This window comes from Amblyomma mixtum, chromosome 3 (genome assembly GCF_055824585.1).
Source record: "Amblyomma mixtum isolate Tamu chromosome 3, ASM5582458v1, whole genome shotgun sequence".
NCBI classification, from domain to species: Eukaryota; Metazoa; Arthropoda; class Arachnida; order Ixodida; family Ixodidae; genus Amblyomma; species Amblyomma mixtum.
In genome coordinates this window covers 128,914,924-128,941,682 of record NC_143014.1, presented here as the reverse complement: position 1 = coordinate 128,941,682, position 26,759 = coordinate 128,914,924, and the positions used below count along the sequence as shown (strand labels likewise).

The 26,759-nt window shown below is 47.1% G+C and overlaps 1 protein-coding gene across 2 annotated transcripts in view; it reads right to left on the bottom strand.

Moving 5' to 3' along the window:
- LOC149351799 (protein qui-1) overlaps nucleotides 1–26,759 on the bottom strand; it is a 484,090-nt gene that overhangs the window by 91,203 nt on the left and 366,128 nt on the right. The gene's annotated exons all lie outside the window — the stretch shown is intronic.

The following is a 26,759-nucleotide window of genomic DNA, read 5'->3' as shown; positions in this document are numbered from 1 at the left end:
AGCCGATGTGACACGCGAGAACTCATAGATTACTGTTTCAATTATTTTCAGTCCCGCTTTCCACATTGTGAAACCGAGCATTCATACACAGAAAGCAAATCGCTACGAGCATGAAATATTGTAGCACGCTCGCAGTTACCTGACACCCAGTATGAAATCTATCTCGCTACATGTCAACCATATGGTTGCGATAGAGTGCAGGAGACTTATCTACGGTAAACAATGTCAGCGACAATATACCATAAGCCAGAACTTCGGCGGGGCGATTTCAGAATACACCGTGCAGTGAATAATTGGCTGACATCTTGTATTACTTCGTATTTTTATGTCATTGCTTGGAAGAAGAGGACCTGTAATTAGTTTTGTTTGGGAAAAAAAATCTCGGAGCGCAAAAAATTGATAGCGTTTTCACGTATATCAACCGATGAGACGTACGAAAGCATGTGTTTGGCCTGGATGCTCATGGTTTTGATTTGCTCGGTCGTCGGCATGTCTAGCGATGATATTAGACTCAGGTTAAGCTCTGATCGAGGTTAAGCTGATATGATCTGTTCGCGCCGCAGATAGAAGTTGATCAAGACGGCGATGTGCAATGCATAGCGCGAGAGTGTGTTACAGTTTAACAAGAGGCGCGATCGATTTCAGTGCTATGAAGGCGGCTTCTGTGGAACAATAATACCTGCGTTCACGGATATCAGAAAAGAGGTTAATAACGTTAACTAGTTAGCCGCTTAATTATTTATGATAATTAACTCTAACTATCACAGCTAGACACCTGGTTGCATTTAGTTTTGTAGCTGGTCATTTGTAATACCAATTTCAGTTGCTATTACTGGAAGGAATGACGTGAACTGGAAGGGCTGCTTTGCCTGCATGCTTTTCGAAGGCGCGTGTATTTTGGTACGATGTACCCAAACATTGCTGGGCTACTGCGCCGATAGTAAACACGTTTTCGAAATTCTAAATCCTGATATGGCTATTATTAACGACCGGCTACTAACCTCTAATTGCAATCAGTTGCCTTACTGTGATGGCTAAAAGGTTCATTATGAGAAATTAGTCAACCGACTAACACATTAACTTTATTCACTTTTCTTCTGCTGTCCGTCGACGCTGTTATTATTCTGCCACAGAAGTCGTCTTCGTATCTCAAAAAGCCTATCTTTAAAAATTAGTGGTGGGTTTTCCTGAAAAACCTGGTATAAATATGCATAGGACTGAAAAACGTGTTCATTGTAGCAGTTCTGTTGCAGCAGCCGCAGCACGGCGTGTGCATTGTTGCTAACAGGAGGAGAGGTCTTGTGCGCACGAAGTATATATGACGAGAAATTTGCTGGGCGAGGAACGTACAACCGTCATGCGCACCGCACTGCGAGGTTGCACTTTCGTATTATTCATACAAGGAATTAAAACGCTGTAGCTTGCCTTAAAATGCACATTTTCTTGCACTTTGATAAAGAGATATGTAAACATTGGCGATGTATTGCTCGGACTCAAGGATTGCCTGTATTTTCCAAAGCGCTTAACGTTATTGCGCCAGTCATGGGGCTTTTACTTATACGTTGTTCACATATTTAATTCTTAGCTCCCATTTCAAATAAGAAAACAAAAAGCTACCAAGATTATAGACCCGTTGCAGAAGACGCGTTTCTTCACAACTACAAGGTATGTGCAGCTTTGAAAAATGATCTTGTTTGACTTGCTGTATTTAACAGCAATATTATGCAACATTTTTATAATGCTTGCGAATATTCGTATAAAGCATAATACCTGGACAGAATACTGAAGTAGTATTAGGTTATTTTTTCCTTAGTCCAAATTTTTATTGTTCTGTGGTTTCATGAAGTTCGATCACTAAAATTTCTGTTAAAAAATTAAAGAATTTTGTTACATTTAGCAGATAACTGCGCATAGAACACATCATGATTTTAGTTTTTGTGGCCTTAAAAGTTGGCGAAAAAAAAATCGATACTTCGTGTCCGCCAAGTTTACCCAATTTTCTAAAAACTATAACAAAAACGAAATTTTCAAGAACTGGCCGCAATATGCGGTAAATAGAAATGTCGTCTTAAAATTTTCAGGCATGTCGTGGGAAGACATTTTAAGTTTTCGGAACCAAAGTTGGTGAAGTCCGTAAAAAAAGGCTCTTTTAGAGGTGCTGTATCTACTACACCGGAAAGGTTATGCAACATGTTTCTAATGCTTAAGATCATTTATACAGTGTACGTACAATATCTGGGCCGAATACAAAAATATAAAGAATTGTTTATTTAATGAAGGTACAAAATCCTTGTGATCTTTGACTAGTAGGAGTTTACGGGTTATTGTCTCCCTATCTGTGAAAAATATACCGGCGAATTTGAGTTTCTTCAGTAGATAAGTTTATGTAGAATGCCACACGAAACATTTGTGATTATGGATTATATGCTTTTCTAGATGAAGACCTCCACAGTTAGTGTTTTTTATGTTTTCTGGGGATTTGACGTCCCAAAGCGTGAAGTCATCACGCTGATGTGAAGGTCAGCAGCTCGTTCTCGGATTGCCGCATCGACTGTCGGTGCAGATATTTGCTTGCAATTGGGGTTAGCTATAATTGTCCTTTTTTTGGCGCAGTAGCTCTAGACGTTCTGTACACACAGATGCAAGCATGAACTTGCAAAATAAGCCCTCACAAAACGGGAGCCTGTGCCATGAAGTGCCCCATACGTAAAGAGCGCCGTGAATTTTTCTCTCAATCCACCACAGGAACATTAGCTCCACTTTCCTACCCGTTGCTTCAAAAATACACTTCACATCCGCATCGAGGCAGCGGTGCTAAAAACTCACCTGACAGTCGTACCAAATATGCGGAGCAGCGGTTCGCACTGCGCACCAAAGCCGTTAAAGGGGCACTGAAGGGGGCGCTCAGTATAGTTGCGGTATGTCTTGATGTTAAAGGACGCCGTTCCAGGAATATCCTCCAGCAAGAATATTTTTTATGCGCTTTGCAAAAACTGAGTTATGCGTGAACAAAAGTTGAATTTCAGCATCTTCGCGCCTTTCCCTCTTCTCTCGTCATTTTTTGCGCTCTGAAACGATGGCGCTCCTCCGCCGGCCCCACCGCCGACGCGCGGAGGAATTCTCCGGAGGGTGGAGCTTCCGACTCGCCGGCGAGACGAGGCTGTCTGGTCGCGGCCATAGTAGCTGCCTAACGTCTGAATAACTCTAATCAATAGCCATCTCTTGACCGGTATACGCAGGAGCATGCGGCGATGTAAGGTGCAGCATGAAAAAGTAGCCGTAAAGGGATCGCCTACTGTCGCGCGTTATTGTGGGTTCTCTGCTGCGTGTTGAGGTGTATTATTTGGCTCAGGTGTTCATGACAGCACAACGTAGTGATTGAGTGAGTTGATGTTCTTTACTCAGAAGGTGTTTCAGAGACCCTTTAACTGCAGCTCGAAAGGCAAGAAATAGCGACCGTCATAGTGGCGCCACCTGTTGTTAACAGTGCGCACTGCTCTCTGTAAGCGCTCTATAAATATGGATACCTGTCTTGTTTTTATTTCATCCTCGTCGGTCTAAACATTTCATGTATATACAACAAGAAATAAAAAAAAGCTGGCAGAAAGTCACGCCCCCTCTCAAACCAAGGTTCAAAATACAAATTGTAATATCTGCGCCATTAAAACTAAGCCAATGTTTGGGGTAATATTTCGCGCGCAGAGTAAACGTAATTTGCTAACTGACGGGATGACAAGTCAAGCTCATTCAACAAACTCTTTGCACTCAAGAGTAAACAAAAAGTTTTCATTACAGACGGGTGGAAAAAAAAAGTATTGACATTCGAATGGCGCAGTTTTCGACGGTTGTCAGGGAAGTTTTCGTCTCCTGTAAGTAAATCGAGCTAACGATCAACAAGCGCGAGACTGCGGGCGCTCGCTCACGCGCTGAAAGCGAGTGCCGTTACACGCACTTGGGCGCGCCATAGCAACGGTCAGGGGCAGGCGCTGTCAAACGGGGCACGTTAAAACCGGGCGCTAATGCCACAGACCGTTTGAATACTCGCGTGCTGCCCTCTCCGCTCGACAAAAAATCACCGAAAGAGCTGCAGTTTTGCGGACTTTGCCGCTGGATGTTTATGCTTTTGATGCTATGGCGACCTTCTAACTGAAGGCTGTCACGTGTCAACGCCAGTCACGAAGTTTACCGGTTAATCGCGATTAATGAGTTGGCTGCTGGACAAAAAGTACTTCCACTTGAGCACGACAAGAGCAAAGCACGCTGGAGCAGTGAGACACCATGGAAGCTATAGAGCGGATGCACAGGCGGGCAGTATTTCAGCGGACTAGATTACAACGCTGTCTGTTCGTATCAGAACGGATTGTGAACTGTGAGCATGCATTGGTTGGGGCGTTGGTGAGAGTGATAAGTTAGCGCAAAGGAGGGAGAGATAGAGCTTTATTAAGCGCCTCATGCCCGGATCGCCGGTTCAAGTGGGTGGGTCGAGGCAGCAGCTCGGCGTAGCGTGATGGCTACCCAACTCGTACCCACCGCGGTGGCTCAGGGGTTAGGCCACTCGGCTACTGAGCCGGAGTTCTCGGGTTCGAACCCGACCGCTGTGGCTGCGTTTCGATAGAGGCGAAACGCAAAAAGCATCCGTGTGCTGTGCGATGTCAGTGCACGTTAAAGATTCCCAGGCGGTGGAAATTATTCCGGAGTCCTTTACTATAGCACCTCTTTCTCCTTTCACTCCCTCCTACATCCCTTCCATCACGGCGCGGTTGATGTGTCCACCGAGAAGTGAGACAGTTACCTTGCCTTTCATTTCCTGAAAACCAATATTTTTTTTAACACATGGATGACGTGGGCAGCCACAGGTGGCCATAGTGTTGTCCGGAGTACAGCAGGAGGTACGACTCAGCTCTCCGAGGAATGGGGTACATGGGGGGTGGTTAGGAGTTTGCGGGAGGTAGTACTGTGACTGAGTGGCGCGCGGAGAGGACCAACATGCAGTACGTCTACTGTCAGGGTATAGCGCCACATAACTGAGAGATGGCGCGGGTGGTTTAGTATGTGGTGGCTGCAGTGATCACGAGGTAGGCAATTGTATTGGGGGGTGCGAATAGTACTTCTTGGAAAACTGATTCAAATGCGTATAGTGTAGCTAAACACAGATTAGAATGCAAATCGAACAATAAAAAAAAAGAATTTTATAGTAATGAATATTGCCTATCATTTTATTTGCTACTTATGCGAATATTAGTACAACTTGAATATTAATGTGAAACAGCGAAGAGCTCATGAAGTTAATGCTGTAGCTGTCGAAAGGCGGAACTGTGATCTATGAGGCATGCAGCACGAGGTCAGTATTTGACCTCTGTGACCGTCATATCACGCGCCTGAGAAGTTTACCTTTTGCTTCTGAAAAACAAGCACCACATCTCAATTGATTAGAGGGACGAGGGTGATCATCCTCCAATATCAGGCATGAATGCAGAGTTTCCTGAACCTTGCTGAACCCTGCCGCTTCGTCCAGTCTCAGAGGTCAGAAGTTACAGCATCAAGAACGCCGCCACACGAATGGACCGCGTCGCTGCGCGGAACGCGCAGTTAAATCGCGGCAGCGTGCTGTACGTCTTCAGCATAAGCCCTTGAACGAAAAAATCTTCGATGGAGGTCCTCTGGTTGGGTTTTTGAGGTAGTTGAGAGAAAAAACTGACGCCAACCAATATTTTAATTCTGTCCAACATTTCGGGACCAACTCAGTCCCTTCTTCAGGGGTGACTAAAGTGTGCCTGCAGCAGCGGGGTGTTGCCTTCGCTCTCCCCTTGTTAGCCCATGGCGCAGTCCACTAACGTACGCAGAGGGGAGCGTTCCTGGAGTTCTATTCATCGCCGCCTTTGTGAGCCGGATGTGCCATGACTCCACATGTCGCCTCTTGAACAGGTTTGGCTCCACAGCCAAGACACTCACCTCTTCGAAGGCTATTGGGTGGTCGGCGCGCTCGCAGTGTTCGGCGAGGGGGTTCGATTCCGAATTCAGATTCGGAATAGAACTCCAGGAACGCTCCCCTCTGCGTACGTTAAAGGACTGCGCCACGTGCTAACAAAGGGAGAGCGAAGGCAACACCCTGCTGCTGCTGGCACACTTTAGTCACTCTTGAAGAAGGGACCGAGTTGGTCTCGAAACGTTGGGCAAAACTAAAATATCGGTTGACGTCAGTTTTTTCTCTCAACAGCATAAGCCCTGTTCCTGAAACAGCTGTTGAAGAAAACTATGGCGTGCCCGATTCCAGCTCCGTGTCTGTTATTCGAAAACTATTCAAAAACTTAGACCTTATTCGATACGCTTTGAATAATTTTGAATATGCACAGTTTAATTCGTTCAGCGAATCGAAGAGGCGGACATTATATTCGATATTAGAAAACTTAGAATATTCGCGCACCCCTACAACTACTGTTGGCGTCCGTGTGATGTAGATTTGTGACAAGTGAGGTGCGGAGAAGGAAGAGAAGAAACCTGCTATTGTGACGCAGTTCCTATAGTCTTTGTCTTCCTGAGTTTTGCGGTACACAGCTCGCGCGTCCTTGGAGCTGCAATCTTCCGGCAAAGATAAAAGGCTGCTTGGAGACGTGTCGCGAGCGGGGACATGAGCCCGCTCGTTCCCATCTATGGCCTGGCGACCGAGGTCGCATTCCAGAAGGACGTGCTGGTGTCGGTGCTTGGAAATGTGCGTGTTTAGCTGGGCACGGATATATGCTGCGAGCGTGTTGATAGCGAAGTCCGGGCGGGCGCTCTGCTCTGGCTTTCCACGCGCACTTTAATGGTGTTGGTTTGGTGAGAGCGGAGATAGATGTCTTCATCGATAGCTTATGTTTCAGCAGCAGCGGGGTCAGGAACGCCGGAGTAATAAGGGGCTTCCTGGTGATGGGGGTCAGTAGACGCTGTTTCAGATCAAATGTCGAAGGTAGGTGTCATGGGGCGTGGTGTGGAGTTTACAAGCTCTGGCTTCACTGCGTTGAGGGTGTCTCTGGGGTTCATGTTTCAGGGTATAGGAAGAGCGGTGGCATGAGACAGATGGTCTCACGATGGTCGAGAGTCAAGGGTTGGTATATGAGGTGCGAGGTGCTGCATCGCATCCTAGAGCGTCCAGCATGTCGCGGACTTGGCGGGAGGTTGTCAGGAGTTGGTGATGAGCCTGAAGATGTGCTGCGGTTGCCTCCTCGAGGTAGTTGTGTAATATAAGTGTGTTGAATGGTTGAATGTGTTAGTGGCGTATACAGGTAAATTTAGTTCTGCTCGTAGGAAGTTGGCTAGAGTTTTAATCTGGGAACTTTGTTCACACACACAGAACCTTTAGCGCGTGGTATCCGGCTAATGACAGAAACCAATCTCGTGCACGAACAGTTTTATGCATCTGGTCTCTTATTTGCTGACGCGACCTTGGGCTTCTGAAGCGCTACCCATGTTTAAGAGAAGCCGAGCGCGATTTCGTCCTCGCATGCGTGCATCCCCCTTTTCAAAAGCAGGGCTCACGCTACATGCGCACGGTCTTGCACGGGCCCACTGGGTGTTTACCAAAAAAAAAAAAACTGCCGTAATCTATTTCTGACGTACAGGCTCAAAATGACAGTAAAAGCTCGACCAGATCAGGTGTAGAAGGACAGCCTTTTCACGCTGCATTTTAATAAAGATGATTCATGTTAGCTGACCAGCCATAGCGTTATGGAATGACGTTATGGAATGACGACGGTGAAGCCCGTCAGCTAAAGCCTCATTGTTCTTGATGGTGGGAAAAGTTGCTTCAGAAAAAGTGGCTAAAATAATGAAAAAAAAAAAACTTGCACGATAAAAGGTCTGCTTCAGGCTAGTTGATTTTTGTTCACCTTGAATGTGGGGCGCCAAACCTTCAAGAACGAGAAACACGGAGCCAGTAGTTTTGTGCTAGTTTGTGTTGTTAGTCCCTTTTGAGCCGGACATTCATGACGGAAAACTTGCAGCCTATTCTCACTCCCAAGACTCATTGGCTGGCAGTGCACGCTGGCATCGCAGAGGAATGGAAGTGCAGACGCGCTGGCGAAGGCAGTATACAGCCCGTTTACCCCTGTCTCATTGGTGATAACAGGCTGGGACGCTTCACGTAATATTGTGCCAGTTTTACTGGTACCGCCAGATCCCGACGAATATGTGGAGACTTGCCAGGGGCTTCCCCTTTCGCGGCTCGTTCCCTCGCTAGGAAACAAATTGTCTCTGTCCTTCTGTGTCTTTTTGTGCCCTCCTGTGTTTCAAGAGTAAACAACTCATGGTCGGCAAAGCGACGACGCAGTCACGGGCGCGCTACCTCCGCGGCATGCTGCCGTTGTACGGCCATAGACGGAATCCCGCGCCTCCTTTGCGAATGCGACGAGGAATGAGACTGACTTTTCGTGGAGGCGGCTGGGTCTACGCGCCAACAACCTCGCCGACATTCTTCATTCGCGCAGCCACTCCTGCGTGATCCCGCAGGCTCTTTGAGCATTGTATAGTTCTTGACACAGACTGGCCTCGCCTCGCGACTGTAGCAAGGCTGACCTTGCCGTCCTGATGAAGCGGCATACCACCGTCGGCAATCAACTCCCCCCTCCCTTCTCTCCCACCATAGGCGTCTCTCCATTCCACTTTCCTCTTCCGGCTTTTCTTTGTTCCTCGACCCTAGTCTCCTACGACGCAGCTGAGGTGACGTCGTACTCTGAAGCCATAGCTGCATCTTTCCTCTTTTCAGTAACCTCTTCTCTCCGGCTTAGTCCGTTGCTTTCATGCTGACTGCTTTTTCCACATCGTCGAAGTTGTTCTCGATCAGCGCTGCCTGCGGGCGCGCGCTTTTCTCTTTGTCGTTCAAAGAAGCTTGACCGCTTCTACGTTCATGAAACACCAAACAAATTGGCGTGGGGGAGTCAGTAAGCTCGTCGCGCCCGCAGCGAACGCTCAGGCCTTTCGATTTCTTTGTAACACTAAACAAAAAAATTATCGTGGGAAATTTTTTCACTTGCAGCTTTATTGCAAACGGCGTCTGATTCATCATCGTGGGAAATTTCTTCACTTGCAGCTTTATTGCAAACGGCGTCTGATTGCCAATCAGACAGCAAGAGACGCAGTTTCGCGAAGTATGAGTTTCTCAAAATTACTTAGCGGCAAGAGAGGTGCCGCTACCCCAGCGGGTTTTTTAAAGGGAGCTTCATCCACCATGGGTATGCCGGAAAGTGCCAGCTCAGTATTTGGGTGAGCTATTGTTCGACCTTAACGTGAATTCGGTATCAAAAACTTTGTTGAGCCGGTATTGAAGTTGTTACGCGTCTCATATAATATTGGTCAAAACACGAAAATGCTACTCCTAGTCAGCGAAGTGTTGGAAATATTCCTGCAGGTTCCTAAAACCAACATATATGACAATATTTTCCTTACAAGCACGCAATAAATTATTTTATGCAGAATGTTTTCCGCTTTTTAGAAAATTTCACGCAAGTGTTAGGCACTGGGCACGTTGTGAAGTTAGCAAAGCATGTCTCCGAGTTTTTTTGTTTTTTTTTTAGAAAAAGTCCTATTTAAAGAGCTGAGCCCATGCTCATGTTTCAACACAGGCCATGCGAAATGCAAAGTTCGAATGGCCTGTGTTGAATTTTTGTGGTGAATGGATAATATCACCGCGTTTTTCCTCTGGCCATTTTATGAACAGCTATAAGAACACCGTTAAGCCTGGAGAGTTGCAACTTACCCTGCGGAATAAGACGGCGGCCCTCAACAGAGTTCTTTAACAGCGAAACAGTGAGCAGTAATACTATTCGCCTCCAAACTGCCGTTGCAGCTCCCGTATTTATTTCCTGCGATTTCAGGACGCAAGGATCACTGCAAGGCCCCGGAGGCGACCGGTAATGGCGAGTAGAACCTGCGTGTACGCAATATTTTTGAGCATCTGCACGTGTTGCAACAATGTCAGCTTCTTGTTTCCGCGGCAGCCGTTGTTTGAAGTGCAAGGGTCCCTTAAAAAAAAAAAAAAAAAACGAAAACTGGTACAAAGTGTAGCACGCACTTGATATAACATCGTGTGTATTTAAACGAGTCGCACTGGATGGAGTTAAAACAAGAATGAGGGAGAAAAAAATAGCTCCGACGATTTCTAGAATACATCACGGTACTCCGCGTTTTATTTCTTTTTTTTTTCTGCACGCATCGGTAAAAAGGCTGTGGGCCATGCAAGTGCTAGTCTCTTGTTTGCCTTCATTGCCGGAAGGTACCACATTTCAGCTCGTCGGTGCTAATCCAAAGCGCCAGTTCAATTTTCCGCAGGCTGGAAGGGAAAGCGCATGAGATGAAACAGTGGACGAAGCTGCAGTTACGGCAAAAAGCAGCGAAAGCGCCAGGAGGAGCCTAAAATGGCCGCCGTGTAAAGGAAAATTAATGACGCTCTGCGTTATATTATTTCAGCGCTTGCTCCCGTCTTTCAAGAAACTTCTTTTCATGGACTAATCGAGCCGTTTTTCACGCTTCCATAAAGGGCTCGCCGCGCCGGAACGCAACCAGCTGTCCCGAAGAAGGAGACGACAGCAATAATGAAGCATTACCACGCAGAGCGGGAAGCTCTGCGCTCGAGCCACAGCAGCCTAGTTGCCGAAACAAAATTGATGTGCGCACGATGGAAGCAATTAGCCACCAGTTTCTGCCTGAAGAGAGCACTACTTAGCGGTTATACAGGACCCGCTATACGGCCTTGTCCCCTCCCTTTGTATTTATGCGAGCAAGGACCCAGCGAGTGGTCTTCATTACTGGCGATTTATTCATGGAGCGAGACACGGTGGAATGGCCAGCCTTTGTTGGTGAAGAAATTTGATATGACGTGTCGATGGGGAAGCATGCGCTTTAAAGCTTCCTGGAGGTCTACGAATATTATACGGTGTACCTGACACGGAAAGAGTGCAGCGCTCCGTCTTGTTTTCTAACATGTTTTGTTTGGACCGCAGGGTAGTTGTCTAGTTGCAAGGTTGCTTTCATTTCACTACGCATCAATGTACTATTTTTTTTTCTTTTTGTTAAGAGCTTACTTGTCACAATACATTAAAGGTACGTGTAGACATACCACATTGATCGCATATGCCCTCCTCAAAGATTCTATTTCATGGCCTGACGCTATACCCCCCGCCGCCGCAGTTCCGCAGTCTTACTTGGCTTTATGAAGAGAGAGAGAGAAAAAAGTCATGATCATAAAAAAAAAAGCGCAGAAAGGAAGAAGGAGAGCTGAGAACTTCTACTACGTTACGGGTGGATAAGTTACTTTCCGCGCACTTTGTGTCGTCTTCTTTCGAATCGTGACGGTGATCTCTGCCACGGCACTGCTTGTGACGCACGCTAGAAGAACATGAAAACAACGTTGCAAAATATCCCCCCCCCCCAAAAAAAAAAAAAAAACGACAACAAAACTATGACCACTGCCAAACATCGATTACCTCACTTTTAAACGAGACAATTTTGAAGTTAAGTGGGTGCCATGTATAAGGCGGCTCACTGACGCACGTGAAAGGCGCGATCCGAATGCAAATACCGCTTTTCAAGACTGTCGTGGATAGCACTGAAATCTTCGCTATGGCTGAAGTGAAATCCGATTTGGGGCGGTTTTTGCATCGCAGACTCCAAGCAGAGTAAGGGTGCCACAATGGAATGCTCCTGATTCATTGCGATCACTGTCGAGCTCTTCATACGCGTAAGAGAGCTCAGACCTCGTCAAGCTTAATATGGCTATTCCTAGCGTTTCCTCAGTATTCCTAATAGTGAAATAAAATTTGATTTGATTTGATTTGGCAGAGATCGCAGCCCACTGGAGTTGATATAGTTATCCGATAGATATTATTCCACACATAATAGTAACTGCTGCCGCGTCGCCGCGGTAGGTCAAAGGTTATGGTGCTCTGCTGCTGACCCGAAAGACGCGGGTTCGATCCCAACCGTGGCGGTCGAATTTCTATGCAGGCGAAATTCTAGAGGCCCGTGTACTATGCGATGTCAGTGCACGTTAAAGAACTCCAGGTGGTCGAAATCTGCGGAGCCCTTCACTACAGCGTCTCTCATAGCCTGAGTCGCTTTGGGACGTTAAGCCTCATAAACCAATTGCTGCCGTGCTGCAAAGCTTGATAGACGGTTCGTTTTGTCGTTAGAAGCGTGGCTTTTCAAATGACCAAAACTTACGTGATCACGAACAATTAGCACTTCGCAACCGCCACCACAACAACAATAACAACCACGCACGCACGCACACGCTCACGCACACACACACGCACACACACGCACGCACACACACGCACGCACGCACGCACGCACTCACGCACGCACACGCACACGCACGCACAGGCACGCACACGCACGCACGCACACGCATGCAGGCACGCGCACACAGAATCGGTAACCTCATGAAGCATGCGGTGACGCGAGTAATGATGGCGGCGACGGCCATCGCCTACCGCTGCCGCTGGCACACCCGCACGAAGCGACGAAACTTGATGTTATAGCGGTGCGTTTAAACTATATCACCTCGTTTAGTCACCTCACGCTACCAGACAAGTTGGCTTGCGTGATTTTTAAGACGTTAAACAGCATGAAGCCCAATTAAGGGTTGCCCTGCAATACCCTTTTCTGTTCCACAGTCCTTGCCAGGCTCTCACTGAACTGTTTTAATGAGCGCGTATTGACGACACGAGAGTCGGCAGCTTCTTCGTTGAAACCGTGCTAGAAAAACAAACTTCTCTCGAAAAATAGACAGGATGTTATATATTTACCCGCAAAGCCTTCTGCTATTGGCTAGTCTCGCGAGGCACTTCCAGGCGACAGTCTCAATTTCCTGCAAACCGAGAACCTGAGCAACGGAATGAACGACAGCGGAGTGGTTCGGTGGCCCTCAGCTCATATCGCGCGAAGCCATCATGCGGCGTGTCACCGCGAATCATCGCCACACGCGTCTAGCGCTTTACACACAAAGTTTGACACTTCTTTATAAGTAACTGAATTTTTAAAGGGTCCAAGTGCTACAAGCATCTACTGTGCATTGAGTAGCTCTCAAGCTAGACGAACGTTACATACTGAGTGCCCATCACAATTTCTTCGGTAATTAATCAAAGCTGGCAAATACCTATTATTCGGCTTTGCGTACAAAGAATGCCGGAGTCGAGGATTTGAAGGAAACCTGTCTGGTCGGGGTTGTACATGAAGAAGAAGGGAAAACAACGAAAAAAAAAATAAACTTTTAAATGACGTTTCGGCTCCCGCACGGAAGCCCTGTTTACAAAGACCTGTAAACAAGGTTCCCGTGCGGGGGCCGAAACGTCATTTAAAAGTTAATTTTTTTTTCGTCGGTGTTCTGCCTTCTTTTTCAAAGGATGCCGGAGTGCCGGAGACTTCGCACACGTGATGGTTGGTTTGAAGAAATGACGCTACCGTGATTTGGAAACTATAACCAACCCACCGCGGCTGATGATTTCACTACGACGGCCGACAATACTGGCGCATCCGATGAGGGGCCTGGAGAGGTATTTTCTCTCGCCGCGGTTACGTGACGTCGATTTGTACGTCCCGAAAGAATCAGTTTTACAATTATCAAGCCGGCAGCAGCGCTTATGCTGCTCGTAGTGCGTCCAGTTTTGTTACAGCGGACCGAAGCGTGCATGCAACTGCTGACAAATATCGCAAGAATGGCTTACCCTTTTCAAGCTCGGCTTTCGAGAGCCGGCTGTGATAACCCTCATTCAAAACTGGGATAGCAACGTTGGCTTTAAAATAATTAATTAAACGGAAATTATCCAAATTTATTAACGGAGAAACTGTGAGAGAGTTCCTAGTATCTCTAATGTCCACTAAGCGTAAAGCCGACATGGCGAAGACGGTATGCTGATTATGGAAATGTCTGGCAGCATAAATACCTGCCGATATCAACAGGGTGCGTGTAATGCAGGAGTATTTGGATGCTTTGATTTAGTTTGGTTTATGGGGTTTAACGTCCCAAAGTGACTCAGGCTATGAGAGACGCCGCAGTGAAGGGCTCCGGAAATTTCAGCCACCTGGGGTTCTTTAACGCGTACTGATATCGCACAGTACACGGCCCTCCAAAATTTTGCCTCCATCGAAATTCGACCACCGCGTCTTTTGGGTCAGCAGCCCAGCACTATAACCCCTGAGCCACCGCAGCGGCCATTATCTGGATGCGTACGAATTACCTTCAGCGCGGCATTAACCCCTGTGTGCTCATATCTCATATTTTGTGGAAGGCCACTACAGGTGGTCCTTTAATTAAAGTCGTTTTCTTCTTCGCCATCTGAAGGCAAAGTTCGTCTGCGTCGCGGACAGACCAGTCGCTCCTCCTACCAATTAAAGTTGATAATGCGTCCAGCCGCGTCAGCAACCGCAGGCTGAACATTATGGCACTTTAGAAGGCGAGATCCAGTGCAGCCGCCACCAGCCCGAAGTCCAGCGTCGCTTCTACGAGTTTGGTTTCATTAGCAACGCGGCCGCTGTTTACACCAGTAATTGCGCGGAGGACTTTCTTCGGGGCCGTTGTCGCCGTCGTAATATCTCTCAAATGAAACATTTCGCGTTCAGTTCCTGGCCACTGAGAATGTTGTCCAGGTTAGCTTGGGAGTGGTGGGAGCTCTGGAGGGTGTCCTCTATGCCGTCATGTCTTCAGAGGGGGATTTGAGTGGGCGCCGCCGGGGAAAAATTTGGCGGAGGGTGGTTCGCGGTACGACGATAGTGAAGTCATTTGTTTGGTTTGAAGGGGGTGAAAAAGTTTTGGACGTTTTATTTATTATATTCCATTAGCCTTAAAGACGTAAGAGCATCGCAGTTCCCTTTGTCGATCCATATTTCTTATAGCTCGGTTACACGTGCGTAGTGAACGGCAGTTGAGTTGACCGTGAGTTGAACTGAACGGCAGTTAGCAGTGTTAGACGGCAGTGCCAACTGCCGTGGAGATCTGAAAGGCAGTTCAATTGAAGGCGGAGGTCTCAGCTGAGCGGGTCAACTGACAAGATGACGGTCGACGAACCCGCCACATAGGACAAATCCGCGGCATCTCCCACGGTCAATTCACGGGAAAGGTTTTGTGCCCTAGCTAGTATAAGTCCAAATCTGCAACTTGAACTAAATGAATGAGTACCAACGCGCAAAAACGCGAAGTTGCATAAAAAAAAATTGTAGCTTAGCTGTGAGTGATGTTCAGCTTCGGCGTACGCAAAGCGCAAAACTTATGCAGGAATTACAATTTATTGTAATAAGGTATTCAACGAATGTTTAAAATTAATAGTACCAAAACAAATATTTTTTTTATTCATAAATTGCCCGCCCATGGCGTGATTACGTGATCCAGAGGTTGGGGGAAAAACTAAGCTCCAGCTTAACTGCTCCAGTTTAACTGCTCCAGTTTAACTACAGCGGCATTCCATTCAGTCCATTGTCAGTTGGAAACATAAACTGGGCGTTCAACTGAATGACAGTTGACACTGCCTATTTAACAAAGTTATTACTCATTTGGTCCCTTCTCTGGCTATTTCTTGCACGTTTCATTTCACTGTCTCATCTTTATTGTGTGCCGCCGCTTTAAAAAGGGCTTCCCAGGGTAAAAAGAAACATAAAGCAACAATAAACATGCAGCTGGCAGCTGTCTAAGCTCTGATTTAGCGATTACAATTGCGGGCCTGTTACGAAGAAATTGCAGCAGTGCTGCTTAAACACGCTTTCACGCGGAAGACACGTTTACTGACGTGTTACCTTGTGTCATCTTTTGACAAATGCTTCCATAAGTTTCGAAGCGCATGCTTCTGGGTGTCGTCATAGATTAAAATAAATGGTGATGATTGTGGTGATTTAAAACACAATGCCTTTTGCTCGGTTACTCGAATAATAATGGTCTTCGAGGTATGAATCTGGAATAAATGAAGATTGTGAGCGAACTTTAGCTCTTTTATTCGCTGCATTTTTAAGACTCTTCTGAGCTGTGTTTGTTCATCAGGACTACAACTACCCCTTTGCTCTCCCGAGATAAGGTCTCTCGCAGCTGCTGGGCATCTTAAGGCTATCTTCTTTCGAAGAATAGCAAATATCACAGTGTTTACTGCTCGTTTCTACTGCCTGATTTAAGATAGCCTTACAATGCCCAGCTGCGAAAGACTTTCTTTCGAGTGAGCCAGTCGAAAATTATAGTGCTCATGGACGAGGAGAGCTCAAAAGAGCCTAAGACTGCAGCAAGTAATACAATGGAATTGGCGTACAGCCTTCATTTATCGCACGTTCATATCTCGAAGACCATTATTGTTTGAGTAAATAAGTAAGTGCCATTAGTCGGTTAAGACGGCGGAACGATAAAGCCTAGCTGAACTGCGTTTTCAATAAGTGGGACATGGTGCGATAACTTGTTGCAATGATGGAAACAGGCTCCGTTATGTAAACTTTGACTTTTTACTATTTTTATTCACAAATACTACCGCGTCTTCTGTCCGAGACATATAGCAGGGGTAGGTTATAGGACGGTTGAATACAACAATGCCTGTAACATAGTTGGGCAGTTCTCTCTGAAACTGATTAGTCGGGGATGAACGCAGAGGACTATCTAAGGTATTTCTCAGTTCAACGGTCTGTGTAAAAAAAAAAGAAAACTTAAAACAATCGAAGGATGAAACAGAGGTGGCTATGTTCAATGCATTATAAGAGCATTACGAAAGCGCTGCGCTAGGTAGGCGTAGTAGAAGTGGGAGCAATCAGTGAGAGAAGCGCTTGAACGTTAGTCGACCCGCGTACGATTTTGTGCGGCATAAATAGACGGTGACACGTGCGCGATACGACAATGGCTCAGCGACAAAACGCGTGCAAGAGATAACGGTGAAAACTTACGTTCGTATCGGCTGTAAATAAATCTGGCAGCCTTTCTCTGAACGGTTTCTAATTTGGACCCATCGCTTATGAAATGAGGTGACCTCCACTACACACGCATATTCGAGAACAGGTCTTAGTAATGATTTACAAGCTGTTAACTTGCACTGTTTAGTGCCTTCCTTCAAGCGCGTTTTGGGCATACGAGTTTTCGCAACGCTTTAGAAAAGATTACATGGATATGATTATGCCAACTAAGGTTAGTCGTGAAAGTAATGCTAATGTATTTGAAATCATTAACATGGGTCTTACTGTACCCCTGAGCTTTATATGTGAATCTGAGAGGCTGATTCTTGCTGGTAAGAGTCACTGCAACAGCTCTGCTGAAATTTATGTTAGTCTGCCATGTGTTATTCCAGTCTGAAAACAATGAAAAGGCGTCGTTGGACACTGGTTCATCATAGAGGGTACTAATGCTATAGTAGAGAATGAAGTCACCTGCGTATAGAACTACTTTCACTCGCGTGTCTCTGGCGACTTGAATGATGTCATTAATATATATGAAGTGACCCTGGCAATGAGCCTTGGGTCATCCCTGTTATGACCTGAACTTTAAAAAGAGTTCCTACAATTAAACGTGACGGAGCGATATCTTCAGAGCAGGTAATCGGATATCAAGTCAATTACTTTATTGACGAAAAAAAAAACTTCACCAAGTTTTAGAAGAAATTTTTTGTGGCTTGCCGTGCCGAATGCTTTCAAGTTGCCGAGAAAGATGGCATCAAACTGACCACTGTGATTTAGTGTCACAGATACTGCAGAGTTGCAGCTATCATGTCCACATTCTCGGACAACAATTTTGAAAAGTGAAAAATTGTAAGGTACTCTTATGGAAATATTGAAGGTAATGGTCCATTCTTCTGATGTGTAGCAAAATATTTCTTTAACAGTGCTTCCATCGATCGCGTTAAAACATTAAGATTGCCATGGAAAACCAGTGGGAAACGCTTTTGACAACAGCAAAAACGGTAACGGGTGATCTGCGAATGTCATATTGATTTTTATTGTGAAATTTTACATTAGATGAAAAAATTGCGTTCATAAACGGTTTCTGGTTCAAAAATGCTTTTGTTCAGAATTGTTGGGTATGAGTAGCATTGAAGCAATTATAATGATATAGCTATTGTTGTATAGTGTCGTAGCGGTAAATGTTATTTGATTACGCAACACTTAAACCCGCTAATGTCAGAACCGGCGTTGTGCGATCTATTGGGGACAAACAGAAAAAAAGTATCCGGTGAAACTTTCACGCTGTCCGCATTCGCCACTGTCCGCAATCGCCAGTGAAAGCGCTAGTTAATCCCCACCGTCACCGCGGTGACAGCCAAGGCATCGGCCATTCACTGACCTGTTATATGCACGAGGGTGAACGAAACGCTGAATCCGCTTGGGAATTTCCTCTTCGTGAAGGCTTTGTGAACTGCCTCTCCTATACAGTTTTCGCGATCGCAGTTAGCGGGTTGTTTTCGACAGACAAGCTGTCGGTGCAATGTTGACAGACCATTGGGGCAACTCGGACGTCACTTAGCGACAAAGCAGAGCGAGCCCACAGCAACTGGTACCAACATGCGTGTTTACCGGATATGCACGATGTGTCTGCCCCGCTGAGATTAATTAAGAGTGCATTTAGTCTGTGCATGATTCAGTCTGATAATTACTAGCTCGATGCACGCGTCTTCACAAATGTTCACCTCCACCCACTGCTAGCACACGATATAAGCGGTCCGTTGCATGCCCTCCTCCCCATAAAAAACACACACGCACATTCTACACAGAATGCAGAGCAGGAGAACATGTAAATGCCGACGACACCTACAGATTACGGGTGCTGTTGTAGCTTTTCGCGGCTGAAAAAAAACTCGGCTGCTTGAGTGGTCTTCGTATTTATCTTTTTCCATGCCAGTGCATTTGAGCGAGACCTTTTTGACTGGAGAATGGCGAGGCAAATATTTCTTCCAGAAAATGAAGTACACTTGCGTGGCAGGAAGACAGAAAAAGGGCCAAACAATGACAATCAGGCACTGGGATACGTCTGAAATCTACGCGAAAATAATCCAACAAAGGCACAAACGTCCTTTTAAGAAAAGTGGGAAAACTTTTAAAAATTTGCAGCGAACAGATAGGTATAGTTCTGAGGAAAAGAAAATTTTGAAGAACTGTTTGCAAACTGGTTGCCATTGTGCAGATTTTTTTCTCCTTGTTTTGATGAAAAATAAAACGTTTTCATAGAGTAGAAAATGTGTTCCCCTACGCTACGTACAGAACGAAGTTGGCGGGAAAAAAACCCATGTCGGGATTCAACACAAACTTCGGGAAGTTGCATAACTGGTTTCTGTTAAGTGCAGTTCTCGAGAACCGCAAGACATCAGATACAAAATAAATAAAAAGTTAAAATAGAAGCATGGCAAACGTAATTTATTGACGCCGCGATTAGATCAAAGCGATCTGATCGATTTAATGAATTTACCTGAGGTGATTATTCGCAGCTTATAGACCCTGCACTCAATATTTACCTTAAATAAACACAAAACTGAAAAATCAATTATTATTCGTCCTCATATATCCCTAAAAAGAAAACTGTACGTATAGAAGGAAAATATCCTGAAAGAACTTTATTTGAAGGCCAGGCACGAAACAGATCCTGATCCAAATACCGAGACAGCGAACTTTTTCAGCAAAAACCAAAGGCCCAGGGGAGACGAAAGTTCCTCGCACCGACGTTACGGCCGCAGTCGGCGAGTAAATGGCCTCCCTTCACTTTGCAAAACGCACACAGCAAAAGCATTGAAGAATTTCGTTCAATGTATACTGCGTTTTCAGTCTGGTGAGGAAAGTCTCCTCCGCTGCTCGAAAACACCCAGCACTGTTTCTTTTTTCAATAGAGCGCTAGTGTACTGAAGCCTGCACTGATGAAAAGTATCCGAGAAGTAGATTCCTTGAAAAACAATTCATTCGACACTGAAAGGAAGACTGCTACATATAACACAGAACAGGCGTTCGGTCCGCCATTTTCACGCGGCTGAGAAGTTTTCGACCCGCTGCGTTTGTGCAATATGAGCCAGCGAATCAAGTTTTATTTATTTTTGCAGCTGTTACGAAATTCTGGTATTGCGGCGTGCAAGGCAGACAGAAGGTAGGGCTGAACCCGGTAGGTCGAAAATAAGACGACCGCTGTCGGAATTTTACCGCGCATGCAAACGCATCTATTAAAACTCCCGAACCTTAGCACGCGTCTTTCAAAACACTAATTCCACCGGAGTTTCTTGTTTCTCCCGGTATACGAAGCGCGGGAGGGAAAACTATCGTTGGAGACACTGCAGCCAGAGAGCTTGTGGCTTGCCTAAAAACTGCTGTAAGACCCTCTTGTAATATCACGGCACCAGCCTAGGCGAGAACGACCATCCCGGCGGCTAGACCTATGAACTGCGCTGTAATTAAATTGCATAAAGAACCCAGCGCGCCAACTGCTCTCCGTCAACTCGAGCAGCTATGTCGGCGCTCTTGATGCCACACAGCTTGTTCACCTGAAGTGTCGCCGCGACAGCCTTGAAACGCCAGTTTTGCACATTTCGAACCGACGTTTTGCGTTCTAAGAGGTTCCGTAGGGCCTTGTCGTCCGTCTTCGGTACGAAGTACGCTGAAGTGTACTCAGAAATAACATGGCCTCCAAGGCGAACATGCTAAGCAATAACTCGGAGAAAAGCCTCAAGGAGGGAGACTAACTACTAGGCCACTGACAATACCTTGTTCGATCACGCCTCCTGCGCAACGCTGGACGGCGTTGAGGGGCCTTGTCCACAGGCGACCTTTATGCGTCGATCTTGAGACTTACGCTTACTGTTGTTACTTGCGCCTTTTGTCACTGTAACGCAGCGTTACTGACATTTGCTTTCACCCATTTTTCAGAAGGTCCCACACATGGACACTGAACCCTTCTACATCCTCCTGCATGAACAATCAGTCTATTATTCCTTAGTAAAAGGAGTGTAAACTTAGTGTTAGAATTAGGACTTGTTGGCTCGCATACTACGGCTTATCAAGGAAGGAGCAGTGCGGCGTACTAGCGATCAAGGGCCCATATTGTCTGGCTGTACTCTTCGTTTGGTTCGCCCGGTTCAAATGAGCGAATTTCTTTAACTTGCCACAGATTACGCAGAAATCTCGCACTGCTAAGCAGGAGCGATGGTACAAGTTGCGTCGGACTTACTTCATATTTCGCTACAACAGAAAACGCAATTCTCTTATCAAAATAGGGCGGAACCTCCATTCCCACCGCAAGTGCGAAGTTCCCGAAAATCGGGAACGTTTAATATATAAAAAAAAGAAACCTGACGGCTTTTGTAGGGGAGGGCAGCAGGATGCTAAAGTTATCGCCGGTCTGTGGTGAGCCTTAGGACAGCATGAGCTCTACTCGTGCGTGCCTGACGACGTTCTCGGGCGCGCCGAACGAGCAGGCGCAACGTACGAGCTCGTCCTCGCCAGGGGGGGCCAAGCGCGCGTTCTGAAGAAGAGCCGTTTCTATTCGCAAATGTGCGCCCTGGAGAGGCCCCCATACGACGTCGCTGTCGTAATAGAGCTAGCTGCCTCCTGTGCGAGATGACGCTGGAATGCATGGAAGCGGGACGACGCTACAGGCTTCATACAAAGAGGATAGAGAGGCATCCACCACCTCTATAACAAGAAAAAAAAAGGGGGGGGGGGGAACAGGGATATAGATAATGCGACATAAGGAATGCTCTGCTTTTACGAAAAAAAAGTGCAGGTTTGGCGGCGTTCTGTCCTCTTGTACGTTTTTTTTTTTTGCCTCCGAATGTTTCCTGCTCTGCGCTGCGTGTGCAGCACCCGGACAAAAGATACGAAACCGTGTGCGTGAGATTCTGGAAGACTTTGAGGCCATTCGATTCCTTCGCGAAAGGAGAAAAGCGGCCTTGCATGCAAGTCGACAGAATTGTTCTCTGGAGAAACAGACAGAAACGACAAATGCGAGTAATACGCGGCGTTGTCTCCCTGACATGCGATGCGCGCTCCCTTCGGCAGCCGGTGCAAGATTTCTCGCGGCACGCCAGCTAGCTAGCTTTTAGCTGACAGCGACAAAAAGAGAAGAAAAAACACTAAAACTCCAGGAATAAGAACTTCGTATCACAGATGCATTGCAAGCAGCCGACTCCGAAGATATACGAAAAAGCAGCAGCAACAGCCAAATTTTGCCACGGCATCTATTCGCGAACTTAATCACGAAATATTGTTCCAATGAAATAATGTACGAAAAAGCACGATGCTATACTACATATACCTAGCTTGTCACCAAGAGCTCTATACGGAAAAGAAACGTGAGGGCAGCAGGTCGTCCTCTTGTGCGTTTATGCTATCGCAGACTACTGGCAATAAACCAGCCGATTCGAACCAAGCGCAGCACACATGATAGCTTAATTTCATTTCATGTCCTTCATTGTAGCCTTAAGGGCCCGTAGGCATTACATAAGGCTGGGGCAAGAACAATGTGTAGCAGCACATCGATACCAGTTCAACAACAACAACAAAAAAGCAAAAAACGAAACAAATAAAAAATTATCAGAAGAGACGAGAGAATAGCACAGGATCACGTCATTAGATAAGGCGAGAAATATCCCGTAAAATAGAGGTGATTCGTTAGTCTAATGCAAACAATTGCTCGATATGTACACGAAGCAATACTATCAGCCAGGGCATTCCATCGGGCTGCAGCATTAGGGAAGAATGAATCATTCATGGCTGACGTGCTGCCTATCATGAGAGTGATTGAATGACTGCGGTTTAGCGAGATTTTCTTGACGAGGGTTGTAGTAGAGGGTGCGTGTTAATAGGGGGGCAGAAAAAAAGTGAAAGAGTTTTAACGTAGTTAAACCGAGTAGCCGTACGAAAGCGTGAGTTCCTTCTTCGCCTTTTCTTCCTGGCGTCTGCAAGTGCACGCAACCCCTTTTCTCGCTCTTCACTTTCACACCCTCTTTCTACTCGGCGGCAGCTGGTGCGACCCGCTCCTCCCATTGGCTACAGCTTGCGCGACACTCCTCCGAACTTACCCGAGCTTCCTCCCATTGGCTACAGCATGCGCGACGCTCCTCCGAACTTTCCCGAGCCTACTCGAGTTTATCCGATGCTTCACCCAAGATTCTTGATTGCGTTCGACCTAGTTAAGTAGTGCTTTCGCACTAAAAGGAATGAAGGAGGCAGAGGCAACACTCTGCTTTGCCCATTTTGCTCTTTTTGCCTTTTGGCATGCAAACTAATTCAGCGGCGAGTGCGAAACCGCAGAGTAGCGACAAAATCTCAAGTATGACGTATCAGTGAACTGACTTGTACTGCAAAGGCGGACAATCTAGACTTAAGATGTTTGGTTTGGCTTTATGGTGTTTAACATCCCAAAGTGATAAGGCTATGAGAGACGCCTTAGTGGAGGGCTCCGCATAATTTCGACCAGCTGGGGTTCTTTAGCGTGCACTGGCATCGCACAGTACACGGGCCTCGAGCATTTCACCTCGACCAAAATGTGGCCCCCACGGCCGGGGTCGAACCCACGTCTTTCGGGTCAGCAGCCGAGCGTCATAAACACTGAGACACCGCTGCAGCACACTTAAGGTGTTCCCCAGTGGTACTTGAAGGGGTAAAAACTTTCAGAGTTCTAGCAGAATTCATACAGATAACAGATATTTAGCTCTCAAATGTTGAAGGTCTACAGACACTGTCGTGTTAAGCTTCGTTCTATGGAATATATTGAAAAAGACATGGAGTGGCACCAATAGTATAGGAGAAAAGCCACGTTTACTTTTTTTCGTGGCTGACCTCGACGAACCGATTTCAAGGCGTGATGGTTCGGCTGGCTTGCCCGATAAGTTACGATAAAAATACTACTTGCAATACGCGAAGCAAAGGGGTTCTGCACGTTCGTGGGTTAGATGTCCTGCATTTGAAGTAGCCTTAAAGTAGACGCGAAAAGCAGGAAGCAACTATTTTCTGAGATTAACATGTTTGTTAAGGAACGCCAGGTGTTCGAAATCAATACGGAGTCTTCCAATACGACGTACTTAAGAGCCCAGCAGGTTACCGTTTTTTCGGGTATAACTTACCGATTAATCATTATTGCTACTTGCTACACCTTGTTATCCATGTTCTCGACAGCGACAGAAGCCGCCAGTAGTCACAACTTGGAACAACGATTGTTGCAGCGGCCGCTGAGCTGTTACTGATCTTTATTTCAAAATTTTCAATTGGATCGCAATGCATGAATGTTTTCAGTACAACAAGATGTGACAGTGCGTCGACTGTTTTGTCAATAAATCACTCACCGTTGGAAAAAACCCCTGCCTACCGAAACTGCACACCCGCCGCAGTGGCTCAGTGGTTATGGCGCTCGGCTAGTGAGCCGGAGTTCCCGGGTTGGAACCCGGCGGCGGTGGCGGCCGCGTTTCGACGAAGGCGAAACGAAAAAGGCGCCCGTGTGCTGTGCGATGTCAGTGCACGTTAAACATCCCCAGGTGGTCGAAATTATTCCGGCGACCTCCACTACGGCACCTCTTTCTCTTTCTTCCTTCATTCTCACCTTTCTCCATTCCCTAGCGGCGTGGTTCGGGTGTCCACCGAGATGTGAGAAAATTACTGCGCCATTTACTTTTCTCAAAAACCAATTTTTGATGTTTCATCTGCAAGAAGAGCAACGCTTCTCTTAATGTTCAGCTCTCTTGTGCCGCGAGACACGTTACCTGCAGTTGCCATCACCTACAAGATCATAGCTACGCTAGAAAATGCAACACCAGCAGCCCTACTTCACAAGTACGTGAACAGCAGCTGCAGTCTACAGACGAATATCCGGGCGTGTACAAACAAAACATGACTAACAAAAATGTTAAATCTGTACGATGGCTTCAATCTCCCGCTACAATCAACATAACGCGGTAGCTCAGAACGCTCGAAGGGCGCCTGACTTGAAGCTTCTAAGCGGCACAGGGTCAGTTTCCGTATATGACGCCGGTGAAGCGTCCTGGTTATTTTCCTTTCGCTTGTGCAGCATAAGCCTTCAATCCAGCAGTCCAACTCGGACATCTATTGTGCCCATAGCGGTGAAACTCCTCCAAGCTCTGGGATCCTGAGCGCCGCGACACACCGTACGATCCGGTAGCCGTAGGCGTAGTCCACACGGAATTACACCATGCGAGAGCGAGGGAACCGCGCTGATTTGCATGCGTTTTACCTTTCGCCTCTTATCCTCACTATTTTGTTCCAAACGGGTCGCTTTCAGCATCGAGTCGATACTTCCATACAGTGGTGTCGAGTGCAGCGCCTTGCGAAACGCTTACCTTTCTTCTGGCTGCCAACGCATTACAGAAGCGTTGCTATCACGGCTGCGTTCCCACGCAATACCCGCGCTCTCACTGTCGGCTTGCACAGTTCTGTTGACTTCCGCGTAACGCTCGGGGAACTACTTTTTATTGCGATTTTATTGGGGCCGAGGCGAAATAGTATGCTGGTTTTGATTCAGTGACTAGAGCGCGAATGCGTTGAAACTGTTCGAACTTCTGGTATAGGGCCGCCTTCCCCGAGGAACAGGCCTTCCATGGACGATATCAAAGCGTAGTTAGTACATTGCCGTCGTTAGCACTTGCCCCCGTGGCAGTGGAATGCTGCACGTTAAGGTTGCGCGTGGGACCCCATCAACGGGCATGGGCAAGAAGGAGGAACGGCAACGGGCAAGAAGGAGGAACATATATAATTTCCGGTCAAGTGCATTCAGAACCTCAGAAGCGTCACCCTCCACATTCCCCTGCGACAGTCCTGGCGTTTCCGGACCACTTTACATTTACTTCGCCTGCATCCAACTGAAAATTCAGCATCAATAGCAAGATTTCAATACTCAAACCAACCCGCAAAGAACGCCTGGATAGGCGTTTAGCTCGACTGACAGGGTTTTGACACTGGGCAGCTGCGATCACAGGCCGGGAGTGTCCGAAGTTTGGGTGGTTATAAAAATTTCGACAAAGGATTAAACTAATTCAACTGGTGCTAAGCCATGGTTTCATTTCGCTTCAGCCGGCACCAGCAGGGGCGTTCGCCAGCCAATCTTTTCCCGCCACGGGAGGAGAACGCGCTGTCCGGTAAAGTCTCCGTCACAGCCGGGACTGCACCCGTTTGATGCGGGCCGCGATGACGCGTTTCTCACGCTGATCAGGGCGCCGGTGCGCGGCGAACTAACCGCGGCTGCTCCGGGCACAAAGGGCTTACGTGTACGATCCTCTGACCGGGGCCTCTGCTGCCGCCGACAACCGCAGCCGAGTTTGTTCCCCTCGTGCCGCGATCAACAGCAAGCCCGGCAAACAAAGCAGCGCACAAACTACGCCGGCTCATGCCGCGCCTCATTTTCATGCCAGGCGCGGCTAAATTGCTGTCACCCCATCCAAGGCAAGAGGGGGGGGGGGGGGGGGGATTGTACATTCACGGCAGGAAACCACGACGAGGCGGGTAATGTTAGATGATTCGGGGCAGCGTCGGCGTCTAATTGTAATGCCCGCTCCCAGGAGACAAAGGGATTCTCACGTGGGGAGGCAGAAGGAGACAAAAAGAGAGCGCTGGCCCCCAGGGCGGAACGTGTAATCCAAACCACGCCGCTCGCGGTGCTGGCCGCCCCTGTACCATTGCGGGCGGGCGCGCTTTCTCTCTGGGGCGAAATGCGGGCGCCCGCCCTCCGCCCTCGCACCTTGACCCGAGCAGCGCTGCCAGTCTGCGAAGCCGTTCGGCTATTACACCCTGCCGGCACCCGCACGCTGAATACGTTTTGCGCGACGTAGCACTCGTGCTGCTATTCATTTTTGTCA